The sequence below is a fragment of the Ambystoma mexicanum genome, chromosome 5p (genome assembly GCF_040938575.1).
Source record: "Ambystoma mexicanum isolate Mex_15411 chromosome 5p, UKY_AmexF1_1, whole genome shotgun sequence".
In the NCBI taxonomy this organism is placed as follows: Eukaryota; Metazoa; Chordata; class Amphibia; order Caudata; family Ambystomatidae; genus Ambystoma; species Ambystoma mexicanum.
The window spans coordinates 273,800,254-273,812,485 of NC_090930.1; the positions used below are offsets into that span (position 1 = coordinate 273,800,254).

At 44.7% G+C, this 12,232-nt stretch overlaps 1 protein-coding gene across 3 annotated transcripts in view; it reads right to left on the reverse strand.

The window, feature by feature from the left end:
• AKAP14 (A-kinase anchoring protein 14) overlaps positions 1-12,232 on the reverse strand; it is a 345,387-nt gene that overhangs the window by 212,581 nt on the left and 120,574 nt on the right. Inside the window, exon 1 of one of the 3 annotated variants that reach the window (XM_069612690.1) lies at positions 10,863-11,007. The exons of the other annotated variants lie outside the window; for them this stretch is intronic. The gene's annotated coding sequence lies outside the window, so the exon portion shown is untranslated. Of the gene's footprint in view, positions 1-10,862; positions 11,008-12,232 lie in introns of those variants that run through there. 3 annotated transcript variants of the gene reach the window in all.

The window sequence follows — 12,232 nt, forward strand, 5'->3', positions numbered from 1 at the left end:
CACGGGCCGTGTTGAGAATAATGATGGTGCTTATGCACGAACTTCGCACAACTGTTCGTCCTCGTAATCCGAGTAATGAGTAAGTATACTCTGCTTGTCATGCCACTCCTATTTCATGTTCTTCTACTATATCCAAAATTACATCTACATATCATTGTAACGCATGTAAGTCGTTCAATAGTGTGCATTGTCTAGATAGCATTTGTCTGTGCAGAATGCCATTAGTTACAAGAATTGTCATTGACAACAAACGTTTATTAAACTTATCTTGGTCATTTAAAAACAGTTTGTTTCATTCCTTTTCACAGGTGGTACAGGCTGGTGGCCTATCGTTCCTTTACATGGTGGCTCCACGGGAGGCTTGGACACCGCGTTCGAAGAGCGATACCCGCCTGTGCCGTTCATGCCATTAAAGAAACGTTCCCCAGTGACAGCGGTCAGTACAGGGGATTTTCTCTCGCTGTGCTGCAACCTGACCTGTATAATCTTTAAAGTCTTGTATTTTTGTGTCATGAAAATAAGATACAAAATAAAACACCACATATATTTTAACAACGTTTGTTTCGATTTTTTAAATCAATCAAGTGTGTCTCCATTCAAGGATGGACGTCAGACATCTGTGCTCCGAATGGGTTAAGGTCTGGTCGCTGTGAAGCAGGGTGGTCACTATCTATCTAAGCTAACATAACATATTCTCGATAATGCATGCACTAAATAACACTTGCTCAAGGTCTTTCAGTAGGTTATGTCTCTATAAAAGTCACACATATATCTATACTAACAATTACCATTGGATTATACAGGCCTTAGGGTCTTGACCACTATAATACACCGGTTGAAGTGTGGGTCTGAGCTCACAAGAATCTCCGGTATGTGGCATTTGTTATTGATAAGCAACAATATACTATCATTGATATAAAGGCGATATACTATATATTGATATAAAGGCGGTTCGCGCCAGTGGATGAGCGCTGGCATGGGGGGCTGTCAGGGGCGCGAAAGGCCAAGGTGCCAAACTACATGTACACTTCAAAAGGTGTCCCACGCCAAGGGGCCATCGGTCACATGGCCTCCTCAGACCCCGTGTCTCTAGCCAGGCCTCCCCTTGAAGCAGGCCGCCCCCCTGCAATCCACATAAGTGTGTCTCCATTCAGCAGTCTTCCTGTGCATTATCTGCACGCCCCAGGGCAATCCATCCCACCCCCCTGTATCAAAGGTGGTTCACGCCGGTCGATGCGCGCTGGCATGGGGGGCTGTGACGGGCGCAAACGGCCAAGGTGCCAAACTAAATGTACACTTCAAAAGGTGTCCCACGCCAAGGGGCCATTGTTCACATGGTCTCCTCAGACCCCGTGTATCCAGGCAGGCCTCCCCTGAGGCAGGCCGCCCCCCTGCAATCCACATAAGTGTGTCTCCATTCAGCAGTCTTCCTGTGCCTTATCTGCACGCCCCAGGCCCATCCATCCCACCCCCCTGTATCAAAGGGGGTTTGCGCCAGTGGATGCGCGCTGGCATGGGGGGCTGTCAGGGGCGCGAAAGGCCAAGGTGCCAAACTACATGTACACTTCAAAAGGTGTCCCACGCCAAGGGGCCATTGTTCACATGGTCTCCTCAGACCCTGTGTCTCCAGCCAGGCCTCCCCTTGAAGCAGGCCGCCCCCCTGCAATCCACATAAGTGTGTCTCCATTCAGCAGTCTTCCTGTGCCTTATCTGCACGCCCCAGCGCCATCCATCCCACCCCCCTGTATCAAAGGCGGTTCGCGCCAGTGGATGAGCGCTGGCATGGGGGGCTGTCAGGGGCGCGAAAGGCCAAGGTGCCAAACTACATGTACACTTCAAAAGGTGTCCCACACCAAGGGGCCATCGGTCACATGGCCTCCTCAGACCCCGTGTCTCCAGCCAGGCCTCCCCTTGAAGCAGGCCGCCCCCCTGCAATCCACATAAGTGTGTCTCCATTCAGCAGTCTTCCTGTGCCTTATCTGCACGCCCCAGGGCCATCCATCCCACCCCCCTGTTTCAAAGGCGGTTCACGCCGGTGGATGAGCGCTGGCATGGGGGGCTGTCAGGGGCGCGAAAGGCCAAGGTGCCAAACTACATGTACACTTCAAAAGGTGTCCCACGCCAAGGGGCCATCGGTCACATGGCCTCCTCAGACCCTGTGTCTCCATGCAGGCCTCCCCTTGAAGCAGGCCGCCCCCCTAATACCACGACATACATACGTCATTCATTCACAAACACACCCCAGTTTCTAATACTTTAAAAACCACTCGATATGTCTCATGAGAACATCTTTGTGCTTTGCAAGTCAACTCCTCAACGTGCTACCTGGGAACCACTGAGATCTATGCTAATCTGCTCGTCGTCATGCTATCCGTGAACTTCTGTGACCGCTTCGAGCATACCCATCAGTGCGCTACCTATGGCCATCCACCTATTCTCCCGCAATATACTGCTCTGCTTGCTGAATCCAACTGTTTGTTGGTCAGGGTAAGGCCATGTATCCTGGTCATATTTCGCAGATTTTTAAATTTCTATCTATTTGCGAGAAGAGTACCCAATAGTGCTATGTTCATTGGTCTCATTGCTACTGACTTGAATTTCCATTGCTATGCTATCAATAGATCTATTTATTTTCATCTTTGTCAATTGTCATCAAATTGCATCCTTCGGAGGTCCAGTCTATGATGTAAGCATGTTTCCTTCTCGTGCAATACAGAACATCCAAGGGATGAGTCACATGTTCAGTTTTTAGTCACATCATTTATACATTTCTGCAACTTATGCAAATACTAAGCCGCACATAATGAACTGGTATAGTTCCTGCGACCAAAACAAACCTTGCATTGATCATTGTATGATTCATTTACTTTTGTATCAAATCTTTATTCTTGAAGATTGTATAATAATGTCGATATTTACTTTTCAGATTTATCAATAATGCCTGCCTGTTCGATTAGCGGTTGCCCTTCGAAGACCCATGCGAAATCTGAAGGCACTACAATGCATGTATTCCCGAAAACTGTTGATCGAATAAGAGAATGGGTCAGACATTGCGGATATCCACTGGATGAGCTGGAAAGTAGAGTCCAACAAGTCTTACAGGACAAGAGGGGTGATCGATACCGCATCTGCAGCCGGCACTTTTCCTTGGACATGTACACAACATCTTGGGTAACAAAGAAGAATAAACGGCGAACGACACGGAAATTGCTCGAAAACGCTATTCCCACTCTATTCGTCCACATTCCGCCACCGGTGAGTCAAGTGTCCGGATTTAGCTTTAGGCCTTGGGTAGTGTGTAGGTATCCGAACGGATTAATTGATATTGTAGGTGTTCTATCCCTTGTAATAATTTCGATATTGATATAATTGTATAGTTTTTTGAATAATGACATTTACCAATATATTCTTTTTCGATTTCATAACCCACAAACGCAATGTATATATATGGGAACAGGGAACTGTGCTGTATTGAGCATTTTACAAGTATTCTGTCGCCTTACATGGCTTTTTTTAATATTGGCATTTCATTATCAATCATTAATTTACCTTTACAACTTCTTGACTATCCCTTGAATCTGAAGCAAGAACATTCTACATCCTTGACGTGGTCGCAGTTATCAACCACTTCTAGCACGTATCAGGTAATCTTACTAGGCTAATCCGCTACAGACCTGTTTTATGCATGTCAAGTAATATTTTTATTTTATCGTGTAATCATTTTACCAAATGTTTGGTTAGTGCTTTCCAATTGATATACACCTTAGTTATCGTCCACTGGTGTTTGTTTTCGGTTATAATTAGTGTTATCCATACTAATGCAAGTACTGTCTTTCAGGGAGATGCTGAAGCGTCCGCCACATCTACAACATTTCTAGATGTTCTTCAACAGCAGGAGGTATGGATACTGACAGCTCCATCGAGCGTCATAATCAGAGCTGGAATTCTTGTCGTTTGATTGTTCTACACAATGTTTCATTCGTGGTTAGCCGTTGATATGTACCTGTGCTGTCGACCGCAGGTGTGTGCTATGTTTTCACTATTGTAATCCTCACTAATGCAAGTACTATGTTTCAGGCAGTTGATGGAGCGTCAACCCCTGCACTTGATGCAGAGCCTGACATTCAAGTAATTCCAGGGGAAGTGGAAGCGGGACCATGCGTATACGAATCGGCGCAACAGCTTTCGGAAGTGCCCACTACATTTGCAACATCCATAGATATTCTTCAGCAGCACGAGGTATGGATAATGACATCTCCATCATGCGTGATCATATAACGTGATTCCATTTGCTATACTTTCTTCCCTATTAAGGCAAGTGCTGTGTTTCAGGGAGACGACGAAGCTTCCACTACAATCACAACATCCAATTTAGATGATGCAGATGTAAATAAATCGGAGAAATAAGTCGATGAAATGTGATCATATTTAGATTTTCCTTGATTCTTTTGGACAATGCATCATTTGCGGTTATCTCTTTATATGTACCTGTGTGTTCGACCCCAAGTGTGTGTTATGTTTCCAATATTGAAAACCATACTAATGCAAGTACTGTGTTTCAGGGAGATGCGGATGCCTCCTCTCCAATACAACCATTCATGGCAGTCCATGCAGAGCCAGAGGTATGGATACTGACAGTTCCATCGAAATAGATCATCACTGGTCGAATACTTGTCCTTTTATTGTTGCACACAATGTTTAAATCGTGTTTGGCTATTGAGATGTACCTGTGTGTTCGTCCTCACGTGTGTTTTATGCTAACAATATTTTGATACATAGTAATGAAAGCACTATGTTTCAGGGAGACGATGGAGCCTCATTCCGTGCTGTCTATGCGGATACAGAAAATATAGTCGTTGCAGCGCAAGAAGAAGGGAGGACATGCGGAAACGAATCGGAGCTACAGCGTGCAGATGTTGAAGGTCTAGTCAAAAAAGTTGCAAAGAAAAAAAAAACAAAAAAAGGTTAGTTACAAACAGTTAATAAATTTAAAAAAATGTTTGTGCTGGGGACTATTTTATGTTTTTTTCCCCGTCAATTCTACTACACTCCATCTTGTGTTTAAACTGAACATCCCTTTTCCAACCCGTGGGTGTCAGAACTATACACACACAGACAGTGAAGAGAATGAGAGATGTGGCTTGCCAGACCGTGTACACTATGGAGGAACTATTAATTGAGGCGAGGCGTGTTCAGGCTCGAGATGCTCATGTCCAATGGCCAGAACATGAATTAACTGTGTTTGGAGACTACAGCAAAGTTGCATTGGACCATAGCTACAGTGCGACCGCACCACCACAAGAAGATGTTATTGAATGTATTGAAGATAGCTCTGAAGTAGTTGCAGATCAATTTACACAATCTACACCCGCCAAAAATTTGCCACCAAAAAACCTGTCGACATTGTTGTGTTCTCCCATCAATGTTGAAGTAATAGATGTCGAAATGACATTGAATGAACCAGCCGCAGCATCCATAGACGCATCAGAACTTGATATCAACGATATTACTTTCCAATGTGTTGAAATCTCCACAACGTCACAGGCCGAAACAACGTTGACGCAGGATGACAGTCTAATGAAAGAGAGCAAATACATTGTATTCGACAGTTGTTTGATGGAACTTATAAGTATGCTGAAATGTGTGCATTGCATTAGAGGGAAAGTATGTGGGAAAGCCATTAATTAATGTGACTCGTCAAATAAAAGGCAGTAACGTCAAAATGAATGCCGCCTGTAGATTAAATCATAGGTTCTCATGGTCTGCACAACCGATGCTGGGGAAACTGCCAGCAGGCAATTTACTGTGTGCAGCTGCATCACTTTTTAGTGGCTCCAGTTTTAGAAAGTTAGAGGCTTTCTTTCAGTTTGTGGGACTCCATTTCATTTCTAAAGCGCTGTACCACATATACCAACGCGATTATCTGTTTCAGGCCATTAGTGATGCTTGGAAAATTGAACAATTGTCTCTAGCAAGTACATTCGAAGGCAAACGATTCAGGCTAGCCGGCAATGGACAGTGCGACAGCCCTGGATTTTCTGCCAAGTACTGCACCTACCACTTTCAGGATATGGATAGTAAGAAAATTGTGAGTTCGGTGGTCGTGCAGGTAACACAATGTACATCGTCAGTGGCCATGGAGAAACTAGGATTTATAAAATCAGTGGAATATCTATAATCAAGGGGAATGCACATCGACCTCATAGCCACGGATAGACACGTTTCAATCGCCAAGACAATGAGAGAGCAGTTCCCACATGTTAAACATCAATTTGACGTATGGTATCTTGCTAAATCAATTAAATAAGAAAATCTCGGCTGCAGGGAAAAAAAAAGGTTTTGAAAGTATTTTGCAGTGGTCACATTCTATCACCAACCATCTTTGGTGGAGCTCAAAAACTTGTGAGGGGTCAGTGGAAATACTACTTGAAAAATGGCGGTCACTGATGCACCACTGTACCAACATTCACCGCTGGACAGCAAATGAACATTTCCACCATTGTGAACATGGCCCTTTGTCCCCAGAGGAGGCACGGAAGAAGAAGTGGTTGATTCCATCTTCACCGACACACAAAGCCATTGAGAAGATTGTTTTCGACAAAACTCTATCAAGAGATTTGAGAGGACTGACAGAATTCTGTCACACTGGAGATTTGGAGGTGTTCCACAATATGTGCCTAAAGTACAGGCCAAAGCGCTTGCATTTTAGCTTTCGGGGCATGAAACATCGCACTCTACTAGCGGTCTTGGCCCATAACAGCAATGTCGGACGTGAACAATCTAGGACTAGGGGTAAAGTAAGGATGCCTCGCTACACTAAGGTGTTTTCAAAACGAAGTAAGCAATGGGTGATCAAACCAGTCTATGATGAAATGCAGTTCGACTTTGTGAAAGGCCTTATTGTTGCTGTGTTAGAGAAGCACAGATATGGAATTTTGGACGTTTCTGTGCAGGGCAGTGATCCATTGCCACCGAACATTGCGACTGTGCCATGCCCACCCGAAGCACAGCTGATTGTGAAGTACAAATCCTAGTTTAAATAATTGCAATACGATTGTCTTTTTGTAAATAAATGTTATTGTACACTGTACCTGTAAACCTAACCCCTACCTTCACCATCATGGGTGGCGAACAAGCTGGGTGTCATCTTTGAATTCTCTCTATTCACCCATCATGGGTGGCGAACAAGCTGGGTGTCATCTTTGAATTCTCTCTATTCACCTCACATATGTGTATGTATATATTTTTCTCATGTCTCATCTCATGTAAATGTAAATGCTGTGCACTGATAACGGAGGGGAGGCTTGCGTATTGCAAATAATAAAACAAACAAACAAACAATAAATCTCACTTTTAACTCAACTCCTGTGGTATTTATACTTTCCCTGACCTTCCGCAAAAAAATTAAATGTCTCAATTTGGGCTGCAAAGCTCGCAGACAACGGGGACAAAATTGGGGCACTTAGAACGCGCCAGCCAAGCGGGCCGTGGCATTTGGGAGAGAAGCCAGTTCGCATTTGCACATTGAGGCGCACTACATAGACGGATTCTAAACTTCAAGTTCTCACAAATGCCTATACTACGTGATGTTGCAAATAAAGAATGCGAAGGACAGCGCCAAGATGAGGCCCACAAGTCGCACTGGAAGTATAAGGGTCTATTGTTTTTTGACCTTGAGACAGGGACCATGCCGAAAGAACTACATTTGAAGGGAGTGCGCAATAACGTAAGAGACGATAAGGCAGAAAATTCAGAAACTAGACCGAGTTTCATTTTAGTTCAGTATACGAAAAATCGTTGTCAAGAGCACGGTCCGTTTTACAGACTGCATTACGAAGAGACACAATGGAAATTTCAAATATAATGGAAGTAAATCTTTACAAGCTTTTATACCGGAATGAAGATTTAATGAATGGATGCATGAATAAATGAATGAATGAAGAGCTAGGAAAAGCAAGTAAAACGTGTTTGTAGTGGGCACATGGGCATGCAGGTCCACTGGTCTCACCGATATCGGTCCTTGGCCCAGCCACCTTTCCCTGCACTGCCTACCTGCACTACGGGACTGTCTCTGTATCCTTCATCCCCTTCTCCCGGCATTTACCTTGCACTTGCCACCAGCTGGCCCTATTATTTAATTTGTATTCAACTAACCATGTACAGCCCTTCCCCATGCGCGATCAGAAAGACACCTGGCCTAGTAGGATCGTTGTCTGTCTGCCCTTGTTCCCCACCTGCCTCGTCACGCCTAGAAACACTTGAGTATAGGCGCGTTACAAATGCCATCTCATATATCATATCATTCCTCACGCATGTAGACTAACTGTCGTTTATCATTGTGTGTTTGCCTCGATTTATCTCGTTACTTTTCGCATTGATTTTTGAAACAAACATACTCCATTGAACTATCCTTGCAAGCAAATAGTTTCTGATCGGCCGTAATAAATAAAATGAGTAATATTAATGAAGTTCGGCTAGCAAGACTAATTATATTTTTTTTGTTTTCATAACAGGTATTTGATCCCATTCTGCCACTGCCATCTGTTTGAGACACCGGCGGATGGATTCTTCAGCAGACACCTGCAGCTTCGTGTCAACAACTGGAGCACGATCACCATATTATGGGACGATCGCCAAGGGCCCACATGCCCTTACGCTGAACTAGTGGCTAGAAGCAACATATCAACCTTTAGGCTGGACTAGTGCCCAGTTGATGGAACAGCCTTGCGGTTCACCGTGCTTCCAAAGTGATTCTTTTTACGAAAATGAACACCCTGTGTACCATAAAGGAACAGCGCGTGACTCAAGATGAAACGGAACAGTTATTGCGGATACAGATAAAAGAAAATAAATGGCTTTCGGAGTTCATATGGCAATTGCTGAATATTCTCTAAACATTGAATGTCGAATAAATGTACTTTACCAAATGTACCGTGTTGCTGTTTCATTTTAAAGTACAGTTTCATATTCCGAATTGTGGCGCGCTGTGTTGTGAGTTGATCTGTGTTGGTTTCCGGGTTCTGTGTGGAGTCGCGCAGAAGACGACTGGGCGCGTTTGCCTACGCAGCACAGTAACGTCACGGAGAGAGGCAGGGAATATGAATGTTTTGATAATGTCAGGCTCAGGGGCGGGGGAATTGATTTAGTGCCGCAAAAGCAGGTCAGCCAGGGCGATGGGGGAAAAGATAGGATTATCAGAAAATGGCGGTTCCCTGGTGCTTGTTTTCGCGTGCGTTTAATGGACGAAAACTCGGGTAAGGTCCATAGGAAAGTTTTCTAAAATCGAGCCACTTAGGCTTAAAAAAACATGGCCGACCCGTAGGGACAATAATATGAGAGAAATATGCTTTTATGTCACGTTGCGGACCACAGCTGCATAAAGATGTCCATACCCTTTTAACTTTTTGGATGCGTCGGCTAGATTTTCACACACTTTTTACTCTTTTGTGGAGGGCAAAACTCATTTTTACTCCTTTTAAATTACATTTACTCTCAAAGTTTAAAAATAGGGAGTAACATACTCCCACCTCAAAATCTTATCTGGAGCACTTCCTACAGGGGCTCGGTATAGACCACTTCTTACTTCAAATGAATCTATTTGAATTTAATGGCCTTGGTAATGCATCGCTGGGGGTCTGTCTTTCCCGAGGTCTTTATCTGTTATGGACCTCTTTGTGTAATTGGCATTTTGCTATGGATTATTGTCTTCGCTGATTGTTTTTGCTTCAGGTAGTTCTATAATTGAACAATGTCTTATAGTTCTGTGTATTGTATATGTAGCTCCATGAAACGTGTTATTAGTGTATCTTTTTTGCGTTTAATAAATACTTGTTCAGAACTTAGTACTATTTTATTGTTTTGTACAATTCATACAAGAGTTTCTGCCTAAATTCCTTCGTGTATTGTTTTTCTTCTTCAAATATTTTCGGGCACATTTCTATGCGACATAACACTCAATTGCATGTTTCAGGCCTACTCCTTTTTCAATGCGCATGATTGATTGATTGATATTTTATTTCTATCGCGCTCGTACACAAGGGTCACTCCAGGACATGTGCAAAGGACGTGCTGGAGTGAGTTGTTTTGCACGTTTGGAGCTTTATAAATCACAAATATATGTTATTTTGCAATCCAAACCTCAAATCTATATAAAATGCCACAGATACGATTTAGCAATTTATAGGAGGAAATGGTCTCCTGTTAAACCCGTGAATGAGCGTGTCAATGGAGATAATATCTGCCAGTTTATTCGGCAGGTTCACTGGAGTTCACACTGCACAAAGCACAATCACAGTAAACTTGGCAATTTACTCATATGGGCACAGGCAGGGTGGCCGATAGCACCATGGCAACTGGACACTACTTTTTCAGTTCCGCCAATTTATGGGATCAGCGGGCTCACATCCAATTTGTTTGTATTGAAGTGGACCATGACTACAACTCCCAGGATGCACACATGTCTAACTGAAACTTCAGGAGTAGATAACTGCCATCCAGGTCAGGTGACACAGCGTCACATGGCCACAATACACGCACATGGTGAGAACTCAACTCCACCTACCTAGCCACCAAAGGGTGTTGGGGGAGCAAGAATTTGAACCTAAGCCTGCGATTAGTATTTTACACTGCTCGACCATTCAGTATTTCACGGCACCTTTAATAAACAGGCTCTGCAACAAGTACACGTTTCAATCAATTTTACAAATTAAAACAAACGTGACAGAAATTTGAATGTAGGAAGTGGAACTCAACAGTGATCCCATTCTTGAGAACACCCAAAAAGAGCAAGGTAGCGTAAGGCAAACAATAGGTGAAATTTCAAAACACATTCACCCTGCGGGCTCATCTGAAACAGACCCCACCTGTCAAACTCGCACTGCGATGGCGCGACGCTTCCGAGTTCCAGCTAACGCTCCCCCGGAGCTGACGAGTTTAGCGCTCCTCTTCTGGCAAGGACAGGAGGTGCAGGAAAATGAGTTGACCACCAGGGCAGCACAGGCCTTCAGTCTCCCCAGAGGCAAGTCGCCAGCCCCTGCCCAGCCTGCTGACGTCACAATGCTACCCGCATGAACAGTCCGCCATGTTTCTTTATTAGAAAACCAGTCGTACCTAACCTGCAGCAGACCCTCATGTTAGCCACAACCGAGACCAATCTCGCTCAAAACTCATGAACATACCAGCACACACTAGATTTATTCTCGATTGATATCTAAAAGAAGAAATTAATAGCACCTTTCCATGAAACGGTAATACGAGTAGTGTTGTTAGCTTCACCAATGATAACTTCCTTACAGACCTTTGTGATTTTTGTCCACTTCCGATTTTTTACTCAACTTTTGTGGTCCTTCCCTCTGGGTGGCACATTTGTACATTTTACCTCATTGCCCCTTGTTTTGCTTTTTCCCCAAGTTATGCACACCATCCTCCACAACTAACAGCACACAGAGTCAGGTGTTCCATGTGCCTGTGTATCCAATTCTATGTCAAGACAGGAGGCTTCATATTATGCATAAAATCTTTACTTCTGAAACCACAGCAGCAAAGAAAAAACTTTTACAAACAAAAAAGTTTTAATAATAGAACTAAATAGAGTTTGTTGCCAAGCACTCAGGGGTTAAGGAGTGCTGCCCCCACCGTTGTGGGGGCGGAGCGATGACACGGCGGGAGGAGGAAGGGAGAACGGGGGTTTATGGGAAAAGGCGCGCTGAGCACCAGTTAGAGTTTACGCTCGGGGAATAAAGGAAGCAAGTTTACAAATCTCCGTGTGTGCGCGTCCTCCTTTACAAGGCCTCTACGAGGCAACACTGGCGACGAGGTTTATCCCCGTGCGCCCACGGAGTCCTCCGTGGCAATCCGCCGCTCCTCCTTTGGCTTTCCGCCACTCGCCGCGCCGCAAGCGCGTACAAGGCATCCGCATTGGCAGTCCGCCAATTTTCTCGCCCTGAATGCCTGGGTCTCCTCCTCCTACATCCTGATGTCCCACACGAGCGGGAGCCCTCTTCCTCCTCGCAGTACTTTCCTCAACACGCACTGAATGCCCCCAGGCCTCCTCCTCTTGCATCAGGACATCCTCCTTCCTCAACACCTCCAGAAGGTCGTCGGTGGATCATAGGAACCTGCGTGACCACCACACGCCCCTGGCACAGCACAGCACAGCGCAGGAAAGCGTTTGGACATCTGCTGCGACACCCCACACGTCGGAGGCCGGTGAGTCTGCCCGGGCCAAGCTCCG